This window comes from Mustela nivalis (assembly GCF_964662115.1).
Source record: "Mustela nivalis genome assembly, chromosome: 15".
Classification (NCBI taxonomy): Eukaryota; Metazoa; Chordata; class Mammalia; order Carnivora; family Mustelidae; genus Mustela; species Mustela nivalis.
The window spans coordinates 81,969,519-81,995,717 of NC_139034.1; the positions used below are offsets into that span (position 1 = coordinate 81,969,519).

Consider the following 26,199-nt stretch of genomic DNA (forward strand, 5'->3'; position numbering starts at 1 on the left):
ATATCACATAGGGATAGGGGACAGTGTCAGGACACGATGAGGACATGACCAGTTCAGTCCTGAAAGCATGAGAATGTCCCGTGGTTGCTCTCCTTGCTACGAGATGGGACCAAATAAAACAGGAGGGCTTTTGCATGGCTCAGTTGGTTAAATGATTGCCTTTAGCTCTGGTCATGATCCTGGAGTCTTGGGATCCAGTCCCACAGTGGGCTCCCTGCTCAGCAGGGAGTCTGCTTCTCCCCCTGATCTCTCCCCTCTCATGCTCTCTCTCTCTCTCTCTAAGTAAATAACTAAAATCTTTTAAAAAAACAAATAAACAAACAAACAAAAACCAAACAAACTGGAGGAGCTTCTGCTTCCATCTAGTCCAAGAATTCTTCCAGGCAACAATGCCAAATGGTGGAAAAGGTGATAGAGTAGATATGCAACTAATTTTTTAATCTGTATTGGCTTCGATGAAATCAGTGGGAGAAAAAATATATTAATACTCTGCATATCCAAAAAAATATCTGTGGCTTCTGGAGTACCACTTCTGTAAATAAATCTTATGACTGAGGGGCGCCTGGGTGGCTCAGTGAGTTAAAACCTCTGCCTTTGGCTCAGGTCATGATCCCAGGGTCCTGGGATTGAGCCCCGCATCGGGCTCTCTGCTCAGCAGGAAGCCTGCTTCCTCCTCTCTCTCTGCCTGCCTCTCTGCCTACTTGTGATCTCTGTCAAATAAATAAATAAAATCTTAAAAAAAAAAATCTTATGACTTTATTTTTTCTTTTTCTTTTTTTTTTTCAGGTTTTATTTATTTATTTGAAAGAGAGAGAGAGTGCATATAAGTGTGAGAGAGGGGCAGGGAGAGAGGGAAAAGCAGACTCCCAGCTGACCGGGTAGCCCTCCGTGGGGCTCTATCCCAGTACCTTGGGATCAAGACCTGAGCCAATAACAGATGTTTAACTGACTGAGCCACATAGGTGCACCCTGTCCCCCCACCCCCATGGTTAAAATAAAATAACAAAAAGTAAAATAAAAACTTTTAAATTTTTCCTCAAATGCCCGTCATAACAGAGCACAATCTCTAAATACTATTGGGGTTGGGGCTATTTTCCTCATTCTGGTGCCATTTTCTTTACTATAAGACGTGGGTTCTGTCGCCAGAGTGCGTATGTGTCCACTGTTAGAGCTCAGCTCAGCTTGGCTAACGTCTCATGGATTCTCTTCTCCAAATTGTGGCTTTAAAAATATAAAACATTCTTCAGCTCTGTTGAATTATTTGCTGTTTTATTTTCACTAGATAAGATATCAGAGATCTGTATAGTCTTGTCAGTTTATGGGATTGCCTCACTTATATCTCTAAACTGTTCCTGCTGGCTTTCCCTCATCGTATGATTGTATAACGACCGAAGGTCTACTCACATCTAGATTTCTAGTTATGTTGCCAAAAAATACCTCGAGTATGGCGTTTCTGTTTGTGCCTGAAAACATCTCAACTAATAAAATCATTAAAAATAAATAGTAATGCTGATGAATGTCAACAAAAATCATTTGGCAAGTAATAAAATAATGCTTTCCGGGTGTACATACATCAAAGTGATGGAAGGATCCGCAAACCCTCTTCCTGCAATGGCTTGGGAATTAGTCTTTACCCTCAGGGAAGACATTTTTCCAGCTAACATTTTAGTGTCTTAAAAATTGCCAAGAAAAAGTTTTGGTTGGTCAAAATCTCCCATGTGCTTTTTGTGATTAATACGAAAGGAATAGATCTTACTTGCTTGATTAATGATGAATGCCAATAGATTTTGTAGATATTTTAAAACATGGACTATTTAAGCCAGGATAAATCCTCCTGTATTGAGACTGGCAGGGTGAAGTGGAAGAAAAGCAATAGTCCTGTAATGATGGTGGTGACTATAAAATGGAGACATGATTATATATTAGTTACAAAGAATCCAAGTATGTTAGACAAGACAGGCCATTAAAACAATTGATGCTTCCCAGTGGGTTTCAGTCTTTAAAGCTTCTCTATCAATATTGACATATGCAATAGGCGAGAACAGATTTAGAACTTATGAGATCTGAAACTTTTATAATTTCACGTTGTTTATAATTTGCAGGGAATGCTTATGGAAACAGATAAGATTATACATCCAAAATTAAGTAAAAAATAGAATATTTAAATTGAGAAAAAAACTGGCAAATGTCACAAACGTAACAAAATCTAGAAGAAGAAAAAAACATATTTTGATTAATAGTTGCCTGCCTTGATACTACATTTTTAAATTACTGGTTTGATTAATATTTCCAAAACACAACACAAAAGTAATCTGAAATTAAGGTATACTCAAGAGCAGTTCAAACACATTTTAAAATTGTTGCTATGTATACTGAGCTACACTAATTTGCAATAAATTACTCTTATCCTATATTGATTTATTGGTTAAAATGTGTAGGTGCTCTGTGCTTGTTTCTTCACTTTATTTGCTGAGTTGGTGGCAATTTGTATGCTGTTTTGTCTACATCTGCCAGATTTCATTAGGGAAAAAAATGCATCAGATATGCTAAGACAAGTTTGGTAGGTTGGCACACATAAAACATGCCACTGCATACATAAGACACCCCTCAACCTTGCAGAGCTGCTTTGAGATTGTGCCCTGTAAACACAAAGATTCTCATCAATTCATTCTGAGCAGGGTGCCTGGATGGCTCAGTTGATGAAGTCTCTGCCTTCAGTTCAGGTCATGACCCTTGGGTTCTGGGATCGAGCCTTGCGTCAGACTTCCTTCTCAGCCAGGAGTCTCTTTTTCCCTCTACCCCTTACCCTACTCATTCTCTCTTGCACTCTCTGTCAAATAAATAGAATCTTCAAAAAAAAAATTCCATTCTCAGTAATTCCCATCAAAAAAGCAAAAAATGTCAGGTCCTTTTCTAATCATATATGATACACATACACATGTACATACACATATACATATGCACACACACACATGCACACACACACATGCACACACACACACACACACATTTTTGTGTATTGCTACCAAGAGGAGTTGAATTTCTATTTTGATTGTCAGTGAAAACCATCTTCTGCTCACAATTCTGCATTTCTAGGGCTTGGAAGAGTTGTTCTTGCCTATTCCACGGCTCTCATGTCTGCTCCACTTCTCCCAGCAGGGTTAATGTGAGGGCTCTGATGTCAAGGCTAGGGGACCTACTTGCAACATGATACAAATGACCAGAATCTCTAGGGTGGACAGGTCAGCACAGAAAACAGTAGAAGTTTTCCTGAAGGTGTCTCCTATACATGACGTGATCAGCCCACAGAAACTCGCCATGGAAGTGATGACAAGGCCTAAAATAAATCTGAATTACCAAACCCAGTTGAAGAGAATTCCAAAAATAGCCGCCCTCAGTTGAATCCCCAAATTCACAGTAGCCTTTTTTATGGTCCACTAAAATCAGGGATGGTATAATGGATGGAAATCAGGGTGAGAAGAGACAGGGATCTTCATAAATCATAGTTAAATTACCGAACTTGACAAATTTTACAGAACCATGAGACCATCTGACCACATTATGAGCTCCCTTCCCATGATGTTGAGGAGGCTCAAGTTTATTGTAAATCGACCCTTGTAAAGGAGCTGGCTGTCATCCGTACATAGATTACTCTTTGTTTTTAGTTCTTTAGCTGTTACCTTTATCACTTGATCTTAAATATATAGTCATCACATCTGATTTAATGGAAGGCAATTTGCTGGTCTCTGAAGTAGAATTCTCTGGAAGCATGGGTGCCAGCCAATGACTCCGGAGCCTGCCACTTATTTCCTGTTAACAGCATCTTCTATGCCTTCAAGACAGTCCATCCTGTGTACCTAAGCCCCAATTAGATAATCTCAGAAACTTAAATAAGACAGGTCACAAGATCATTTAATATTAGAGACTTAGAAATCACAACTTTCCAACCCCAGGTGTTCAGATAAGCAGCCAAGTGTCAAAGACACCAAATGATTTTCATTTTATCTTCTTATTATTTACTAGAAGAATTAGTCACGTCCATACCTTACTTTTTTTCAGTACTTATTTGTTGGAGCTGCTTTGATAAAACCCTCCTGCATATTCACACAACCACTCTGCATTGAGAAAAGCTAGAATATGTACAATATCACTACATGACACAGACTTTTTTCTATATTGGTATTTTACATAATTTAATAGACAATATAAATGCTGCTCAATCAGACGATTTCTTAATGTATGATGGTTTTGAAATACATAACTTGGAACTAATGTACCTTTAAATGTATGCATTTCCTACAAACTGAATGGGAGAGTGATGGCTTTAATTTAAAACAAACTATTCATCATGGGTTTGGGAAACATTTAAATGAACTCTAGGTTTAGTCAAATTCAATACTTCCTGTTATGTTTTTCGTAACACAGAATAAACAAAATTATTTTTGAAAATTGCCAAAGGGCATTTGAACAGCATCATCTTCCTTTTCTCCCCATCAGTTATTTGTACAATCTTCAAAAATTTCTTGTAGAGTTTGCTTTTATTTTTTGCCTAATAGTTATGTTTTGTGGTCAGGCTAATTACACGTTATAGGGTCCTACATATGACTTGTTTGATTTTTTGATTGCAGAAAATTTTATTATGTTTAAAGGAAATTAGATGAGGAAAGAGAGTGAAAAATAAAATTAAACTTTTGATACTATATTTTAGATAATTTATTTAAATTATTTTTAACTGAAATTACCTGGACAATCATTTTTGTTCTGTGGATCAGTTTTGTGTCTTGAGACATAGTATAAGAACATTGGTAGTTATTTAAGCATTTATTAAAGAAAGAACATACCCCACGCAGAAGAGATGGCAGTTTCTAATATCCTGAGCGTGACCGAAGCTACAAAGATGTCTAGCATAAATGATGATTTACACTAGAAAGCAAAATCTAATGTTCATTTATAGCTTAAACTAGTTCATAAATATCTGCTTTTAATCACCAAAGACAGTATTTTCTAAAATTTATATTATAGGTGATTTTTTTTCCTCAAATATTTTCTAGTAGATGAATCCTCTTTGCAAAGGGATTGTAGCAATTTATTAAAAGAATAATAAATGTACTTAGAATTTTTCAGACCACTCTACCCTGAATGTAGCTTTCCTCACCTGCTCCAGCCTATTATTGGTATTTACTGGAGATTAGAGCAATTCAAGGACAGCTGGTATCACCCTTAGTAGAGACAGGGAATATCTAAATTAATTTTGATTTGCTCTGAGGAAGTAGCATCCATTTGTTCAAAATCAAGGGGTATTCAATAGAGCATTACATTTACATCATATTAAACTTCAAAATAGCATATTTAGCTTTCAGTAGTTAATTAACTACACATCTCTGATTTGTTTTAAAATGTTTTATTTTCCTAAAAACATTTTCCTTAATGGAAATCTGGACTTAGATTACACCTCAGCAACATTGATTATCTAGCTCCATATGGGTCAAATTATGTAAAATGTTACCATTACTGAAAAAAAAATATAATTATTTGATTTTGAATATTTTGGTTCTTTAGTTTGAAGCCGTTGTTTTTGTGTTGATGTTGGATGTTTAAGTCGGATGCTGATAGAATGATTACCCTATTGGACTTCAGAAAATGTGGTCAATGAAATAAAACTATGACACTTGTCTAAACAAAGCAACTGTCAACTCACATCACAGGCTCCTTCTAAATAAAGGAGTCCAGTACATTAAATTTGTTTTTCTTTAATGAACCTAAGCTTTTCACTGTCATTACTCATTCATTCTAAAAACAGAGGGAAATGCAATACATTACTCAAGGGAGACCATTTGTCTTGAGGTGCCTATTTTATTGATGTAAATAAATGAGATTTTGGCTCACTCAACTACCAATATTTTGACTTCATAGAATTTCTGTATTATATTGAAGGTTGCCATTTTTAAATTAATTCATATCCTTCCCAGAGAATCTAGTGATAATGTTCAGGAGCTTTAGGGTAAGACTGTTTGAAAATCATTGTCAAAAAAAAACAAGTTACAGGGACCCTGAATGCCTCGGTTGGTTAAGTGTCTGGCCCTTAATTTTGGCTCAGGTCATGATCCCAGGGTTATGAGATGGAACCCCGGTTCTGGCTCAGTTCTGGGAGTAGAGCCTGCTTAAGATTCTGCCTCCCTCTCCTACTGTCCTTCCCTATCCCCTCTCTACAAAACAAATAAAAAAGGCATGGTAAGAGAGAGAGATGAATGGTGATTTTGTTCTTGATTCATAGATAGATAGGTAAAAAGAAGGAATCAGGAGCCGTCATGTCATCATACTCCAGTTCTTTGACAACTTCTGTTTGTTGAACACACTGTTCAATATACCATAGTTCACTTTTTTCTCACTACTCCTCTACATGGTGACTATTCCCAGGTAAGAGACCAGCCTTTGCAATATCATTATACAATTCCTGCAAGTGAACCATGTTTCTGATTTGTTTTGGTATTTCCACTAGTAACTACAGCAAATTGGATCTTTATGACAGAATCCTGTGTTCAAAAATTTCACTGCCCGCAACACATGGAACTTGCCATCTAAAATTCCAAAATATTGTGTGTTATTGAAATCTTCCATCTTGTGGTACAGAGAACAGCTAAGCCACATACTAATCTGTTTACAGAGGGATTCTCTATAGGAACATTCTGACTACCTTGGAGATGCAGTGGACTACCTCTCTTCGGTGGCAAAGAAATCACATGTCTAGGCTAGGGCACAATTTTTAAATGAATGTAGATTGACATTGTAGACTTCATGGCAGAATGAGTGGCTGTGAATGTTATGAACTTCTGTCTTGTCTACACACTTGACACGTTTGTCCATAAGTGTAATTTGAGGATAACTCTCCTGTGAATTATCCTGTATCATAATACTAGTTTTTCCCCAGTGAAAAAGCCAATGAAGTGGTCCATCAGTCAGATGGTAAAAGAACAGCTGAATGGAATTTGCTTCTTTTTAAAATGATTTTATTCATTTGAGAGAGAGAAAGAATGAGAGAGTACAAGCAGGGGAGCTGCAGAGGGAGAGGGAGAAGCAGGCTCACCGCTGAGCAGGGGGCCAGACTGCAGAACTCAGTTCCAATACTCTGGAATCATGACTTGAGCCAAAGGCTAGTAGTTTAACATTTTTATCCGCTTATATATAAATGGGGTAGCATTATTGAGGGTACAAAGAGTTATGTTGATGCATAGGTTTTCACAAAATTAAATTAAATTTCTATCTGATTTTTTTACTCTAGTATTTAATAATCTATCCATACCTTCTTCCAGTAAGATAATTGGGTAATTATCTTGTTCTAATTAAACTAAATTTTGGTGGTAATGGTAGGGTATAAACAAAGAACATATTTATGGACAAAGCTTACTTTAGTAATTTTCTTGTTCTCTGAGTGGGTACATATAATCTGTACACCTTTATCTTTGCACAGTTACCCAGCACTTACTTGCAGCTATGTTTCCACAATAAATTATAATATCTGTATTCCCTTTGTGTTGATTATGACAATGGTCTTTCTTTCACAAATATATTTAATTCTTTCAATGTTTAGAAATTGGACAACCTGTTGCAATCGTCTTTCCAGTGTTGCTTATTTATTCAAGCAGAATGAAATAATAACTAGATATCATGGCTGTAGTATAAGACAAGATGTTTCTCAGTCGCTTTGCAGGAAAACATGGAATCCTGCAATTCCTAATCAGCTGTTTTGCTATAAAATATCAACAACATACAGATGATACCTGATTATCTTAAATTTTATTAAAAAATCTATAATGTTTATAGCTAAATTTGAAGTTTGAATGGGAAAATTCAGTCTCTCAAAACTATCAAACACAAAAGAATCTAAGTATTTTCCCTTGAGTTTCATAAACCTCTAAAGTATATTAATGAAATGAACTATGTAAATTTTTAGAATACCAAACACGATTCTTGATTTCTTCTCTTCTTTCTTTCTCTGTTTCTCTCTCTCTCTCTCTCTCTTTCTTTCTTTCGTTCTTTCTCTCTTTCTAAGAAAGAGTGAGGCTGAAGAGAGAGAGAATCTTAAGCGGACTCTCTGCTGTTACCGAGCCTGAGACAGGGCTTGATCTCAGTCAGGACTCTGAGACCACACTTGAACCAAAATCAAGAGTCAGACACTTAACTGAGCCTTCCAGGTAGCCTCTGGATTTCTTAATTAAGTACATTTTAGGGTATTTAGTTCTCAATTTCTGAGTAAAAGGTGTGATGTCTCCATTTTGCTTTCTCATACTTGATATGAAGTAGTGAAAATTTCAAGGAGAAAATAATGCCAAGCCCCTTTTCAGTAACAACAGTGAAATTAGAATCCCGAGAACAGTGACTTTCTGAGTATCAGCTGGTGGAACCAGTTATCCTTGAGTCATTTCGAAGGGCACAATTAATTCTTGAATTATGTTTACTGTTAACATTACTTATTGAATAACATCAGGCCTGAGACTTATGTAATTAGTTTACATCTGTTTCATCAATACAAGTTGTTCAGTATGCAGCAGAGGGTCCGCTGTCTGAAACAGAAGGTCACTTTGCCAGACCAGATCTAGAGAGGTGGAAGTGGGGGAGAGAGAGGCCTCATGACCGGAGACTAAGCTGACAGCAATCCTATATCACATTTCTCCTGAACAACAACAATGAAAACATCTCTCCCGAATAACATGCACTGAACCAGCTACCTATGCTCTATCGGGTACATCACCAGACTCTCTCCTTCTACCACAATCCTTGTAATTGCATGTAGTCCTTCCCTGGGTGGGATCAGGCAGTTTGCTATTGTTTTCTCAACACTCCTGGCAGAAAAAGAGTAGCTTCCTACTTGAAAGAACGCTGAACCAACTCCTGTGTTCACTCCCACTGAAACTCAGAGCTCCGATAAAGCGGGGTACAGCTAAATGCAAAAAGGTAATGAAAAAATTAACCTTCCTTAATTACTTAGTAACTATGTTCCTTTACATTTACCATATTCTACTGGCTAAAAGCAAGTCATAGGGTCCTCACATACTGAAGGGGAGGTTGTAGGGTGTGAACAGCAAAGCAGTGAAACTCCTGGGGCCACCCTTGATAATTACCACATGTTAATATCAGCACATTAATAAATTCTGCATTTTTGTATTAATATTAGTGCATTAATATTTCAGTAGTTGTGACAATCAATGCCAAATGTTATTGATAAATCAATACATATTTTTATGATATTTTATTCTATATATTCTTTGTTTTTGTTTTTAAATAAAATATCATATACAAAATAAGACCATAGCAATCTTTAACAATTTCATTGTTGCTCAGTCTTAACTGTTTCTCTGCTGTGAAGAATAAATTCCCTATAACACATTATGGCAGGATAAGAATTTTAGAAAAACTATCTGAAACAGCAGAAGTGAGAAGCATTCGTGAATTTCAAGCACTGTGAGAATTTTAAAAAATATCAGAAAGAGAACAGCAGTGATTTTTAAAAATCATAAGCTAATATGTCATTCATTTTGCATAAATTAAGTTTTATTCAGGGCAGCCTCCATTGATAACACATTTGAAAAAGAAAAGTTAAAATGGAGAAATGATTACTGTAAGAAGTTACTTTGACTTTATAAATGTCTGTAACAAACTGTTCATAAATGATGGAAAACATCCAAATCATTTTCCTCACTGTACATTAACGATATTTATGTGTATTTGATTATGATTACCATTGGCCTCATTGCGTATTTTACTGTGTGTGCCTGAGAAAGAGAGAGAGAAAAAGAGAGAGAAGGAGGAAATGATTAGGAAAGATGGATGAGAGTCTAGTAGAGGAAATAGACCTTTTGAAGATGGATGGGTGTGGAACCAGTGACCGTGACAAGGTCATTACTGGACCTACATCCCTGACTTCTAATCAGAAGAACTGATGTTTGTCTACGGCCATACCACCCTGAACGCGCCCGATCTCGTCTGATCGCGGAAGCTAAGCAGGTTCGGGCCTGGATGGGAGAAGAACTGATGTTTGTTTAGAGTATTTATTGGTCTGAATTATGTAAAACAACTCATCTGCATTCTGGTTTATTGACCACCAAAATCTCATGAAGTCACTACTGGGTTAACATCCATTTTTCTGACAAGGAATCATAGCCTTAGAGAGATTAAGGCACTTGCTAATGTCATACTACTAATAATTAGTGGATCCAGAGTTAGAATAAGTTACTTAACTCCAGAATCTGCACTTGGCTTACTAATTCAGGCTTTTAAATTTCAACGTTATAATTAAGGCTAAGAAGCAGAAAATAAGAGACCCTTGGAAGCAAATTAACAGCATTTATTCATTCAATTTTTAATGAGAAGCTGCATTTTTTTTTATCTATGATAACTTCTAATAAATGGTCACAACATTGATTTTTGGATACACATACACGCTTATTTAAGTATATCTTACCTCTAAATAAGTTTATTTTCACCATTTAATAACTTCTCACTATCTTATTTCCCTGTTTTGTTTTTTTCCCTTTGTGTCTGTGTTTATTCAATCCCTTTACTTATCTATATTCATTCCAACAACATGAGACAAAAACTTACCTGCTATGGGAAACAACACTAAAACAATATTGATTAGAATTCATCCACATATGAGAGGCAGACACCAACAACCATCTAAAATTTTGAAAAGTGTGGAGTTGTTCCTGACTTTGCATGTGGAGCTCCTTAGAGAACCACCTAGTAAAGCTAGTCCATAGTGCATTAGCTGCGGGACAAAACACCCTTCCATCCGATCCAGTTCCTGACTAATTGATATGATGTGTACTGGCATTAACACTAAGTTAGGCTGCAAGCTGTGTGCTTGTACCTCTTTTCTCCTTTCTGATCTTTTCTTTTCTTTCTTTTTTTTTTTTCTTTTTCCCCCCTTCATCCATATTCACAGCTGTGGAATTGGTCGTCTTTGAGATTTTGATAATCAGGGTACAGATTTGATGGAATCCAGCAATAATCAATAATCCATTGAAGGATATGTACTTCATAGATGGTTCTCTGGGAGACCAATTCATTTACCTAAATGGGCAACCCCCATGCTAATTTACTTAACAGAAACCTGCAGTTGTGGGTGATTCCATGCAATGAGTGGGTTGCATTCCCATACTGGGCTAACACCTTAGGGGCTTTTTTGTTGTATTTTCTTGTCTTATATTGTATGTATGTATGTATGTATGTATGTATGTATGTATGTATGTGTTTTAATTTTACTATTTATCTTGAGAAATGTTCTAGTCTGGGTATGACCTCAGCAGAGCTTCCCTAGGTCTGTCAACCCAAATGAGGCATGCTGACAGGCCTGGGAAGGTAAGCTACGAAGACAGCTCTAGAAGGTAAATGGGTGACCGTTATTATTCCATGCTTGCTGAAACCACCTCTGGTGACTTAATAGAAAGTTTATTTGTTTCCAACATACCCATTACCAAAACATGGTAGTTAAGTAACCCCATGGCCAACTGCATTGTGTCAATCAAACACTAAACTAACTAACCTTTTATTAACCAGTTAGCAAGGACTACTTGGGAATAAAACAAAACAAACACAGACCTCTTGAGTCTTCTTACCGCATCTCCATTTTCCTTTGCTGTTGAAAACAAGCATAACGTGTCAAACTAGGAGTGAACTTTAGGCAGGTGGAAACCAGAAGCCAAACTTGCTGAGGGTCTGTTGGAGGTTAGTCTCTGAAGTAAAATGATGAATAAGAAATCACTTCCATTTTGGCAACTCAGAGCCTAGGAGGTTGACAGAAATTAAAAAAAAAAAAAAAAAAAAAAAGGAAGTTAATTACAACAAAGCAAGAAAATGACAAAAGCAAGCAGCAGCTATTATGGTGGTGGGAAACAGAGTGTGCTGGATGAGATGGTGGGCTCCAAGAGGAGCTTGGAAAGAAGAGATGACACTTAACATGAATTCTTTAATATGGCTGGAAGTTCGAGGCTACCACTGTCAAGGTCTACATGCCTTTGTATAGATAATGTAGAGATAACAACTAAGAAGAACTACATCTTTGAATCTATGTTTCTCTTTCTTCTGTAGTCATTTGAGTTTCATATCCCAAATTACAAAATGTTTTCAGGGGATAGAGGCAGGCTTGGCCAATAGTCCTTGCCCCAGTAGACCCACAGCCGCTCAGCTCCATGACTGCCACAGCAAAATGCAGATATATGTCAATGATGCAGATCTAATTTAGACTGACGGGGAGTACTCGGAAAAACTCTGGCATTCTGTACAACTAAATGAACACTCGATGGGTTCTGTTGTTTTTAAATGAAACTTCTTGTGTTTGTCCATGAGACCATAAAATGTGGAACAGTGCTGGAGGCCTCTGCTATTTTTATCTGAGGTGCACAGAAAGTATGACTTTTTTTTAAAGGAAATGTTATTCCGGTGATGGGTTGCTAGCTCCTACCACATGCACCAAGGTGACTTTTAGAGCAGTGCTTTGCAGTGCTCAGACAAAGTCAGAAACTCAGAATGTTCAGCATCCTGAAAAAGGCTCACTGATTGGGACAATATTTCTTCCATTGATAGACCACACGGCACTGTGCTTCTCTTGCAGTTTTATAGTTCTATTCTTTGAAGTGATAACTGCTCAGCAGAGCTAGCTGAGTGTCTCTCTGTATGTGTGTGTATCAATGAAACCATGTGTGTATATTCTGAATAAGTCATTAAATGACTTAACCTAACCAAAACTTAAGCACAGGAGCATAGCTGATACCAGTGTTGGCATGAGATTACTTTCTTCAGGGTAATACTGGTTCAGCTCTATTATTAGTAGGGTTGGAAATAAAGGGCATACTTCTTTATGGTAATTATATGTGTAGGCGGTGAAATATTAGTCAACAGGCTTTTACCAAAACAGTAAATGTTTTTGTTTTATTCTTTTTTTCTTTTTTAAGATCTTATTTTTATTTATTTGTCAGAGAGAGAGAGAGAGCCCAAGCAGAAGGAGAAGGAGGCAGAGGGAGAAGCAGACTCCCCACTGAGCAAGAAACCCAGGACCCTGGGCTCATGACCTGAGCTAAAGGCAGAAGCTTAAACAACTGAGCCACCCAGGTATCCCTATTTGTTTTGTTCTAAACTCAGTCTTACCCACAATATTTGAAGGTCAGTAATCTTCAAATGCAGACATTCAGATGAGGTTTCACAATGAAAAGATTAGAATGTATCTGTTCAGATAAAGTGTTACATATCGATTTTGAAGTCATGGTGAGTAAAAGCATGGACTTTCATAGGAATCTTCTTACAAAACAGAGGTAACCGAACTGTGACTCATACACTGAACTAAAGAAAATACAGTAACAGCAAAAGCCAATAAAAATGTGATTTCTCAGATAAATATAAATCATTTCTAGGTAAACTAAAAGGGGAAAAAACAGGTGTTAACATCCTATTATATAGAAGTGCACATTACTTTTCAATCTCTTGCTTATTATTTGTGACTTTAAGAATGCCATCTAACCTTTTTTAGGCTTTAGTGATTCCCCCATATAAAATGAAAAAAAAATCTAAATCATCTCAGGTTAATATGTATATTATATGTATTATATTTATAATTATATTGAATTTAATTATATATTAAATATATAGATACATAATATATATTTAATTATATATTAATATAATTAAATTGCATTTATGATTGTTATATATTAATATATAAATATGTTATATATACATAACGTGTGATTGTATTTTAATTATATAACATATATAGCATCATAGAAAGTTTCTTGCTGTGTCTTCCAGCTCCAGGGTCTGCATTCTCACTGGTTTTTAGAATAATAACATATATGCAAACTGCAAATCTCAGATCTTAATGAAACAACTTTTATGTTATGAAGGAGAAAAGATTTCCCAATTTTGAGATTATTCTGAATCTTCAAGGCTGTGTGACTGAGAACGAAGCCGATATTTCTACTATGTTGTCCGCTTGCCTTTTCCTCCTCATTTGTGCTGACCTGCTAGTTCTTCCTTTGTTACCTGAAATTCCAACAATGGTAATTCTTATTCTTCTTGTCAGAGGCCACATAAATAACACTAGTCATTGTCTAAGTTCAATGTGCCCTCTGGGGTCAATGAAGAAATATTTTTGTGTGAAAACTTGAACTTTCTCTTGGGTAAGGGCCTGTTATTTTCATAATTCAGCTACAATTATGTCATCAGAGCATTCTTTCCAGGACTGCCAGGCATAGAATAATTGATAACAGAATAGCTATACTGTAGAGTGACTTCACTTTATGAAAATAAACCACAGTTATCATTTGAAACTTACATGAAAGAGAGATTAATGGATCAGAAGAAGAAGACTATAATTCTATAAATCACCGCAGCTCACTTGTCCATTTCCAGTTGCGGCGATTGGTGAATGATTCTAGACATTTTACACTTTCAGTGATCAGTAAGGGACAGTAAATTAGACAGGTTGGAAGAGTTTATTGGTTGTCCTGGTCAGTTTATGTAAGGTTCTATATGTCTTATTTCATGGTAGGAGGCACGATGAAGAATGCCCCAGCATCCTGGCTCATTTCGACTTGCTCTCTGTGCCCAAATCTCTTTACCTTTCAGTTCAATGATTTCAATAACGAAAACATGGGAATTACGTCCTTGGGGGATGATGTAAGATTATTTGAAAAGTGCATTGTGCTATTCCGATGCACGTTGCTACATCAGTAGAAAATATTTTAATTAACAACATGTAAATCACTCCAAATTTCTTGACCAAAAGAGATATTTTGAAGAAGAATTTGAGAATTAAGCACTTAATGAGGAGTCATCTTACGAATATAAATGGATTCATGGGATATGTTCATCAGTTTGAAGCTTAACACAATTGAAAAGCTGTAACAGGAGTTTATTGTTAAGAAGTAGCTTGAACAACTCTTTTAATTCAATGTGTCATTTGAGTTGTTGTTAAATAGCCATAGCTTATTTTGAAATACAAATTAATTATCTATTACAAGCATGCCATTGCTTATCTCCTTCAAAGTCTCATCAGTATGCAAATGATTCTAATTAGGTCACTGTCAGACAATATTAGTGCAGAGTCACTTTCCATGGTTTAGAATGAAAGGTTTTGGTTCTTAAATATTTATAAAACTGTTTCTGAAATCAGCTTTACTTAATTGGGATTATTCTGGAAGTCTTATTGGTTCAGAGGAAATAATCTATGACAACAAAGAAAACATTCTTTACAGAGCACTGATGTTTAACTGACACAAAGACAATTAGAATATTAAAGAAAAATATTCCTACTTGTCATATACATTTTGTTTTATATTCTTAAATCACTAAAATATCTTTCTGTATATTTTAATCATCTGTTTTTTTAACGTTCACCGTGAGAACAAAGAATTAAAATGATTGCAAATGTACTTTATAGAAAGTTTAGTTCATTAGGGATAATATTCTTCCCTACAATAAGAGAATTACTATCAATAGATATTAATTAATAAAACAGGGCATCCCATGGTATTACTATGTCCCATAAAGTAGATTTTGATTAAAAGGATGTCTTTTCATATGTCCAATCTTTATGATCTACTTAGATCACAGAAATTTTTTTTTTTGAACAGCCATAGCGAGATTTCTTGTATCATTCAAATTCCCTGACATTCTCTTTACTGTTGAATATAGTACAAGTCCAAAGCAGTATGTTGAATATGGTATAGGTCTAAAGCAATCATTTGGAAAATGAATAGCAACGAGGGAAAAATCAGTATTGTTAAACTTTTCCTGGGCACTATGTGCTGATGTAGTTTGATTGCCACCACTCCCACCGCCCCCGCCAGGTGATGGTCATAGTGCGTTGTGAACAGAGAACAGTTCTTTGAAGGAGTCGATGGGAAAGGGGGAGGCAGCATAATCAGAGACCAAATGCGGGGGACACAGAAGTTGAGGCGTGCAGGATGATACTGGTCTAGAAAATTAAAGATGTGAAGAAGAATAGGAGAGATTTAATAGAAAGGAAGAGGAGAGGTGAGCAAATACGACGTGGGGAAACCAGAAGAAGCCTCAGAAGCAGAAGCACGCACACCTGAAGAAAACGAGGGATCTAAGAAATGAGGTTCGCTGAGACATTCCACAACAGGAGGCAAACGGACCTGTACCCCAGACCCCAAGCAGCGTGCTCCGAATCTTTGCTCTCCAACGTCCTTCAGCGCAGATACCCTTTCTCCTTTCCACATGAGGAGACCACAGCAGAAAGATTACAGCGGTTTGCTCTAGCCAGTGCAAAACCCAAAACCCGGTTTTTTTTTGTTTTTTGTTTTTTTGTTTTAGAAATATGTGTCCTTGTTGTTATAGACCTCTCTGAGAGACATTACAGCATCACGATGAAGAATTTATGTTCTGGAGTTAAACATGAGACAGCTGGCGCTCAGTCAGAAGTGGGATAATGAGTGCATCATTTTATTTCTCTAAGACTCAGTTTCCTCTTCTGGGGTTTATGCAGATTTAAGGAATTAAGCATGTACAGGGTTTAGCCATAATTTCTGGACATAGAACACAGTAAAAAAATATGGTATCTATTTTTGTTATTATGTGTCCAAACAACATGGCCCACTTATGTTTATCTTAAATATAAGATATACATTATATATAAACATATATGAGATATTATGTATATATAGTATCTTATATATAAGATAGACATTATCTTATAATGTTTATATTTTTTATCTTATAATAATATATAATATATATATAAGACATAAGATATAGATATGTAGATATATCTATATCTTATATATAAGATAAATGTAATTGGGCCATGTTGTTTAGACACATAATAACAAAAATAACTTGCAAATATAATTCATTCTTGAGTTTCTCTGATTTGCCTATGAGGCAAAGCTGCTTCAGTTATCAGGAAGGACCCTCCAACCTCCTACAATATAGTATTCCTCCAACTAAATATTGAACTAATTTTCAAAGGATTCTATTTGAAGGCTGTTGCCCAGAATTCCAAATCGCTTCCATTTGACGTTTTACTAATATCCTACTGATAGCGGAGGAATTCGGTACTGTGAGTGGATAGGCAATGGTTAAGGGTACTTTAACAAATTATTTTTAACCTTGCTAACATATAGTAAAACATAATATGTAAAAACCATTTCCAGTTGTAAATCATATGAACTATGTATTAAATGTAACTTAGTTGTTTTTTAAAGATTTTATTTACTTGAGAGAAAGAGGGAAAGAGAGAGAGAGAGCACAAGCAAGGTGGAGAGGGAGAGGGAGGGGGAGAAGCAGACCCCCAGCTGAACAGAGAGCCTGGTGTGGGGTTCAATTCCAGGACCCTGGGATCGTGACCTGAGCCAAAGGCAGACACTTAACCAACAGAATTACCCAGGTGCCCCAAAATATAATTTAGTTTTTAGTAAAGTTATAAACTCAGTAAGGTTCACATAACAATATCAAGTTAAGATGGTGATTATTCTTTCTTTACTAACTTGACACTCGTGGTGTAAAATGTGCTCCAGGCTTTCAAGGTGCAATGTTGTTGGGATTGAGTTTGCTCACCTGACTGCATGCTGTGTCATGTCTCAATTTGTCTACCATCTTTCTTTATTTGACTTACTGTGTCCCACATGTCACTTAATCTTCCCCTGATATACATAAGTCATTTGTACAGTTAGTCAACATTATTTATGTCTTCTTAGCCCATAATGTTAAAAATAACATGTATTGCAATGTTAGTCAATGAAATTTTGAGATAGTATTTGATAAAAATTATCATTCGTGTCATCAGAATATGCTTGTATCCTATTTTGCATAAGTCACCATCATGGGGGCCCTGGGTGGCTCAGTCAGTTAAACATCCAACTCTTGATTTTATCTCAGGTTTTGATCTCAGGGTCATGAGATTATCCCCATGTCAGACCCGACACTGAGTGTGGAGCCTGTTTAAGATTCTCTCTCTTCTTCATCCTCTGTAACTCCCGGCTAACACTCTCTCTCTCTCTCTCTCTCAAAAAAAAAAAAAAATTTAAATATTGTATTTCTGCACTGTGGCCTACTAGATATCCTACCAACTGTACTCTGAAAATCTCTAGAACTTCCTTGTAAATTCTTTTCTGAGCTTCTGAGAGCATGAGGGAGGTCAGCGAGCCTAAAAATATCATAGGGGACAGGAAGCCAGCATTCTACGCAGTCAGTAACACCACCTGTTCCCGTGTATATGCACTGTGCTGACCTCAACGCTTGCATGTTAATACTAGTGTGGGAGGCAGGAAATGGCACCTTAGGCTCCCATGAGTGAATCCCCCACAAAAACCTGGGGCCCTCGCAATACTAGAGCTTTGCTGAAAAGGTTCAGGAGAGCAAAATAGGTTTCTATTAGAAGGCAAATTTTTAGGCTGTACCAAGCTATGGTCTCATAAGGAGAAAGATCTTTTCACAGGTAACTTAGAATGATTAATTTTCTCACACATAGATTTAGGGTTTGGATTTGGATTATTTATGTTATTGTCATGGTTCAGAGGAAATGCTGGAGTTGAGAAATTAAGATAACATGATTTCAAATTGATAGCTCCCCGGGGGTCCTGGCAGAAGCAAACACAAGTCTCTCCTGGAGAGGTACAGCCTTCACCAGACATCTCAGCGGTCTCATTCCATATCCCGTGTCTTTTGATCACTCTTTCATCTTGTTTTATTTTACCATCTATTTTATTGTGTTATGTGGAATTTCCAGGTCACTACTATTCTCAAGCTGTGCCTAACCTGCTGTTTAATCCATCTGTTGACTTTTAAAGTTACAATAATTTTATTTTTTTATTCTTAAAAGTTGTGTGTGTGTGTGTGTGTGTGTGTGTGTGTGTGTGCACGCACACGTGTGTTCTCCTTGATATATTTTTGATACTCTTCCCACTCTACTTTTATCTGGGACTCAGAGTGGGTGAAAGAGAGGGTAGAGGGAAATGCCAACAATAATCTGTCAACATTGCATAGAAAATTGTTCTGTATTTTATTGGATTGCCATAATCTGAGTTACTTGGCTATCCCAATTAGTCGGGTTTTATTGTCCCTCCTGCTCACTCACGGTGACTTCTTCCCTTGTTTGAGTACTGAAGTACTAATTTATGAGTGCCATCCTCTTAGAAGGATTTGTGTTTGCTTTTATAAGGCGCCAGTGGAAAGTAGCAACCTCGTACACACATTTAATCCCTTGCCCTTGGGTTTCCATATCCAGCAAGTATTCATTTCAACTCAGAAAAAGTGAGAATAATCTTATTATAAATTGTCAGGTGTTCAGTGTTTCTGTAAAGAAATTTGCCAGACTAAAAACTTCCTGGCACGTTCAAATTTATCCTCTTGCATGAGGAGAGGTATATACACTGCAGGGCCAATTTTTGAGACAACCACTCCGAGTCCTGTGTGCATGTCTGTTTATGTATTTGGACTGAGGAAGACATTGTTCTCCACTGACTTTGAGTGTCAGGAAAAATTTGATTTAGTTGTTCAATTACAACATCCTGCTACATATGTTTGATAATATTCAGTTCCTCTTTTTGGAATAAGAATGGCAGAAAGCAAAAAACAGTGAAAAAAAGAACAATTTTTTACTTTATCTCGTTAACACAGAGGAGTTCCTTTGTCTACTTTTTCAGTAATATATTCTGAGAGTCCAGAACAGTGTCTGGAACAGAGTAGATTGAGCCTATGAGCTCAATCAATATTGAGCCTATGATCTCTTTTCTATGTGGAATCTAAACCAAAACAAAACAAGCAAACAAAAACTCATAGAAAAAGAGATCAGATTTGGGGTTACCAGAGGGGGATGGGGGGAGGGGAGGAAGGTGGTCAGGGTATAAATTTCCATTTATAAAATGAATAAATACTGGAGATGTAACGCACAACGTGGTGACTACTACCAACTGCTTTGTGACATCGAGAAGAGTTAGGCAGTAAGTCCTAAAAGTTCTCATCACAAGGAGAAATGATTTTCTTTTTTTTTCTCCCATTTAGTAAGTTCTATATATATGAGAGGATGGATGTTAATTCAATAAGTCAAAAGTCAAACGGAGAAGGATAAATACCGTATGATTTAACTTATATGTGGAATCTAAAATTAAAAAAGGGAAAAAAGAAAATGACAAATGAATAAACAGAAAGCAGAATCAGAGCCATAGATGCTGAGAACAAATCAATGATTACGAGAGGGAAGGAGTTGGGGGAAGGGTAAAACGGGTGAAGGGGAGAGGGAGACACAAGCTTCCAGTTAGGGAATGAATAAGTCACAGGAATAAAAATACATTCGTATCTAAAATACACATTTTCAAAATCAATTGTATTCCTATATGCCAGTCTCAAATTACCCTTTTAAAGTAATTGAAAGAAGGGTACTACTTAGAGTAACAACAGCAAAAACAAATCAGGAGCAACCTAACAAAAGATAACCTCTTGTGTGTGGAGAAACATCAAACTTTAAGAGAGATTAAGGATATGACACCACACCCATAATGATATGATACCAATCAGTAACATAAATATGTAAGTTTCTCAAAATTACTCTATGAATTTAAGGCAATATCAATAATTTCCTACAGAATTTATTAGAAAAGTCCACAATCTTAAATTGCATTTGAAAGAGATAGTTGCCAAGAATAACTAAAAATATATTTTAAAATATTAATGTGGAGAAATGTTTCCTGCCTGATCTAAGGCCCATAAGCTATCATTACTGCACAGAATTAATTAAATATATATATTTATGCAATAGAAAACAGAGCCCTGAAAAAGAACTTAATATATGAGTTAGCATAAAATATGATAAAATTGGCTTTGGTTTTTGGTGAACCTGCAGTATAAATACCAATTGTTGGTAGTATATTAAGAAAAAGTAAAATTGGACCTCTACACCAAAGACAGAAATTAATTCTGGGTAATTTTAAAGATTTACTTTTGGAGCCAAAAACAATCCTTTAAAAATTAAAATCATATTGAAGTGTGCTGGCTATTTGTTGAATTTTTCCCTACTCTATTCCAACCTGCCATGTTTTTTATATATACGGCAGAGAGCTGAAATTCTGAAAACTACTTTTCCTAGATTTCATTACCAGCTAGTTTCCACTTTTTCCTTATCACCTTTCTTTCTTCCATGGCCATAGCTGGGTGTTGGTGGCCTCACAGCAGCAGGTGTCTCTGGCCTCTGGAGGAGGGAAGCCCCCGCCTGAGGGACTAAGGTCTCTTGAGCCCCTCCAGGACACAGGCAAGAATACAAGCTGATTTGTACCTTCTATTGTTAGAATCACCCCAGTAGCAGCAGCTTCAGGGTTAAAGTATCCAAGATCGTCCCAGAATCTGGGTTATCTTCTTAACTGTTTTTAATTCCTCTTCTTTCCAACATTTTGTAAACAATTCACTGCATTACCTTCACTCTGTTTGAAATACTCTCTTTTCCTGACACACTCTTAACTGATGAAAAGGAAATACACTTACATTCTCAGACCTGCTTAAAAAAATGTGTAGTATGCATCATAGAATCATAAACATTACAGTTAGGATAGCGATGATCTCTGGGATCATCACGAGGCGGGGCAATCTTTACAGGCTGGGTGGTTATTTTTGCTTACTTAACCTAAGTGGTAGGGGCATGTGTAATTTTGTATGTATTAATGTCTGAAATTTTAAAAATGATAATATCACTTTTGTATATGATATATAAGAATATATAATGCAGGCTTCTTAAGGATACATCTTCTAGCTACAGAAGTCAATAATTTTTGGTTAAGAAACAAAAGGAAAACAATTTTCCCGTGTCCCTAAATCAGCCCTGTTTCTGACCTTGCTCCCTATAGCATCTTTTTACCAGGATAGTCAGAGGGATCGTGTTAATATTTCAGGAATGAAGTCATTCCTCTGCTCAAAACCCTCCAGTGCCTCCCATCTCATTCATAGCCCAGCCAGATCCCTACCACATCTTGTAAGCCTCCAGAGCTGACTTCTTACTGTTCTGACAACTCCATTCATTTCTTCGTTCTCTCGGCTCTGGCCACAGAGGTCTCTCTGGTCTGTTCCTTGAACATAGGAGGCAGCCTCTCACCCCAGCAGACAAATGTTCCTCCTTCTCATATCTGCATGGCTAATTTGTTAACTTCTCAACCCATCTTCACTGAGGGGATTTCCACGGATATTCCCCCTCAGGCATTTCTAATTCACTAAGCATCACTTTTCCCCTTTTTTGTACTTATTATATAACACTTATTATATGAGACGCTATCTATTTCACTTACTATCGTTATTAATTTCTTCTCCACTAGATTATAAGGGAAGAATTTTTTCAGGGAACATGACTTGGCAAGGGCAAGCATTTAATAAGCGTTTGTCGAGTGAATACATGAATCAATGAGTATCCTATTTCCCGCGGCAGTCAGGATACATTGCAGTTGAATTTTTGTTACATCCTTTGCCAATAGCCTCTAAAATTATAGAGTATTTAAAAGAAGATTGGAGGAGGACTTGAAAAAACATCTTTAGAAAAAAAAATCTATGAAACGTGAAACTATTTCATTAAAGGTTGGAAATTGGATCCGAATTTCCTTTGTATTTAGCACTGATATGAGCGATTCTCTTTTTATTTTTAAAACCATTTTCAACCAGTAGTGTTGGCTTTGTTGTGCATTCATAGTCTTAATTTCCATTAAGCTAATTTTTTGGTGAGTTTTTTATTCTCGTAACTTAACAACATATATAAAAATTCGTTCAAAATCTACCTCTTGTAACTTGCATGACGGTTTTATAGCTATTGAAATAGATTTTCATATAAATGAATATCTCTAGGATGCTTTATTAAAAAGTCATGGAGATTACATTTGTGAGATAGTATTTTTAACTGAAGGTTTGATGGGAAAATTTACACATATTTTAAAAAAATAACATCTCATAGCCAAATGCTTCTAGTGAAGATCATTTGCAGCAAAGCAGTTTCCTGATGACAAAAATATTAAAATATCATTATGTCATCTATTAATAAAGTGCTACTTTTGCAATTTTTTGACACTTTGAAGTAGGCTATCTGTGTGCATTATGCTGGTAATCACTCATGTGTTCAGTATTTATAATCTGAATACTCATCTTTAATGGGATTCTTTACAGACTCTTACTATTTATTTTTATTTAGTTTCCTCATATGAAATATTATAAACTGAAACTACCATAACCTGAAAATGTTACAGCAATAAATACAAAGATATTATCCTTTTTTCTCAGCTGAATATGCAGATATTTTAACACTACTTTTCTGAGTATGGAGGAATTTTCCTCATACTTCGATCATGGAGGTATTTATTTAGTTGTTACTGGTGATGATGGAGGTAATGACTGTTGGTATAGCATATTTAGATTCCCCCATTAAAGTTTTATACCCTATGGAAGGCATGTTTCTGGGTTATAAACAAGTATTACAAAAGAAACTATGTATGGTAACTTTGCTTTCTTTTTCCTGTCAATCGTTTTAACAGATGATAGCTATCAAGTTCTTGGTGATGAGACACTCAAACACTGTTCCTGTGCTTTCTATTGTGTGCCCCTCTAGAAAATGAGATAATTAATTATTAAATTTTAAAATGGAATATTATTTGAAATATGGTGATAAAAAATGAGCTAAAGCCTTGGCATTGAAGGTCACATTTCCCAAGTTCAAGCACTACTAATTCATAAATTCAGGTCTTAGGCAAAATATTGTTTTGTTTTGTTTTTTTACACTACCTTCTTTCCCCCTCCTCGTACCCACTTAAGCCCCCATGTTGCATCACCACTTCCTCATATCAGGGAGATCATATGATAGTTGTCTTTCTCCCTTTTTTCTTATTATTTATTTTCTTATTTCATTATTCCCTGACCTCTCATCGTGTCACAGAACTGCCTCAAAGGAGTCAGCCCTAAGTTGGAAGGAGGAGGAACAAATCATCCCCATTTCAAGGGGCAAAGCTCTGCTTTTAGTATCTCTTATATCTTTAACTCCCAAGATTTCCTCATTTTGTGATTCCATTGTGTTTACATTCTGTATTCCACAATTATCAGTCGACATATATTATGAAGCTAGTAGTTGCACACTTTTCAATAATAGATTTATAAGTTTTCGTTTGAACAATTGTTTGTTGTTTTGATTGTTCATACGACTTTGTTTCAACAATCATTTAATAATGTAAGTTAGTGATATGTAGTTTTTTATTTAAAAATGTGGAGTTCACCAAAGGAAATATAAACAGTAAAACTGGTCACATCAACTTTGAGATTTCCATCTATAGCTCATATAAAAACTGCAAGCATAAACAAGTTTAAAGTTACATTTGTATGTTTATTTGAGGAACATAATTTTACAAAATCAATAAATTCTAATCACTTTTCTGTGTCAACAACATGTGTGGGATAGGCTACATTTTCATCAGTAAGATTGGCACTGTATAATAGTGTTTCTGATATAAGAAATTGTCAGATTGTCAATTATGAATTAGTTGGATTAAATAATCTTCAAGATTTGCCTAACCCTAAAGTACACAGATTCATACAGGTGTCCTCCAATGGCATGTAATTCTTGGTCAGAGAAAGAATTGTTTTTATAAAATTAGAAAAATTTATTTATGAAATGATAACACTGAATTTGATGTTAAAATGACCAAATTTCTATGTAATACTGAGTACAGAAGAAATGGAAGAGAAATGCTATACTCTTTCTTTTATTTTTCCTTATGTTTCTTAAGTTCATTGATTATCACTCCTTTTTCTAGAGATAGAGACTTGACCACTTCATAGCATTTTACTTCCTAAATCCTCAAGGAGCAAAATAGTTATACTAGTCATGTAAAATGTCATGGAAGGACCTGAAAATATATATTGATTAAGAAAAAATGCTCGGGGGTATTGTATAAGAACTGCTAGATATCATTTTTCTTATAAATATTTGTAATAACTTTAGTGCCTGTGTGGCTCAGATGGTTAAACTTCAGCCTTCGGCTCAGGTCATGATCCTGGGGTCCTGGGAGCAAGTCCATAGAGCTCCCTGATGCTTGGGGAGCTGCTTCTCCCTTTGTCTCTGCCTCTCTCTCTCTCTCTCTCTCTGTCTCTCATTCATGAATAATTAAGTAAAATAGTTTTTAAAATATTTGTAATGACTCAAAAATTGATGTTAATTTATTTGGATATTACATTATAGATTTCTCTGTGTTGTACAGTGAAAATATGTGCCTAAAGTAATCAAAAAACTCTCTGGATGCTAAAATGTAAACTCTATTCCTTCCAAACATATAGTCTTTCTAGCATTAACTCCATCTAGATGGAGGCAGATGTGGATTACCACTTGAATCAGCACTTGAATTAACAAGGTACTGCATGCAAAAGAGGCTATTGAGTATGCTTTGCTTGAATTAGGATGCTTTAAAAATATTGGATATGTTGGTTTTTGAAGCTAAAGGAGGCATATAGAATGAGCCCAGTTTTTATTTCTTAAATACATGAATTCATGATTAAGTTAATGAATGAATGGTTGTTTGTAGCTATTTAGTGGCATAATTCTAAAGACCAAGGACTCTGGAACGAGAACACATGTATGACTCTCTCTTAGTTTCTGAGTCTATAAAATGGGGGATATCTGTTTAATTCATTTTCCCACAAATGTAGGATCTTAGGATGCTAATGGCAGGAACTCACTTAACACAGTTTGGCAAGAGAGGGGAGCAAAGATGTTTGCAGAGGGCTGTGGTGCCTGAACCAAAGAAGACAGAAATTGTGGCAAAATTGAGTGAAAAGTTGGGCAGATTGATAAAGTAAGTTGTCCTTCTCAAATGGGAAGGCAGAGAGCAAGCCTCTCTATAGAGTCCAATGGATAACATGAAAGAAGGTCACAGAACAACTAACTAAAGAGCTTCACAGCTGTCGCCCTCGACCCACAAGAACGACAATCAGCCTGGTATGGTGTTAATGCTTCATCTGTTTATTTCGGCAACTTCCTTAGCTTATATGCAGCAGGGTGGCCAATAAGGGGCCAAGCAATGGGGAGAGCCAATGAGAGTCCTGTTACTATGCTGATTAAATTTGAAACAGCCAATGACTATGTCCTCCTTTAGGCTGGCTTTACCAGAACGTTTGTTGTTTACTTGCAGCGTATTTTGCTGGCAGTGAGCCAAGCGCCATCTTGTAATGGCGGGG

General features: G+C 36.1%; 1 long non-coding RNA gene across 2 annotated transcripts; it reads left to right on the top strand.

Annotated features, from left to right (window-relative positions):
* The first annotated feature begins 8,614 nt into the window (after positions 1-8,614).
* LOC309848879 lies at positions 8,615-26,197 on the top strand. 2 transcript variants are annotated; one of them, XR_014303360.1, is made up of 3 exons: positions 8,615-8,740; positions 12,975-13,107; positions 26,154-26,197. It is a non-coding gene; the product is annotated as an uncharacterized lncRNA (long non-coding RNA). The 2 variants fall into 2 exon arrangements; XR_014303361.1 differs by lacking the exon at positions 8,615-8,740 and adding an exon at positions 8,878-8,952.
* Positions 26,198-26,199: the final 2 nt, after the last annotated feature.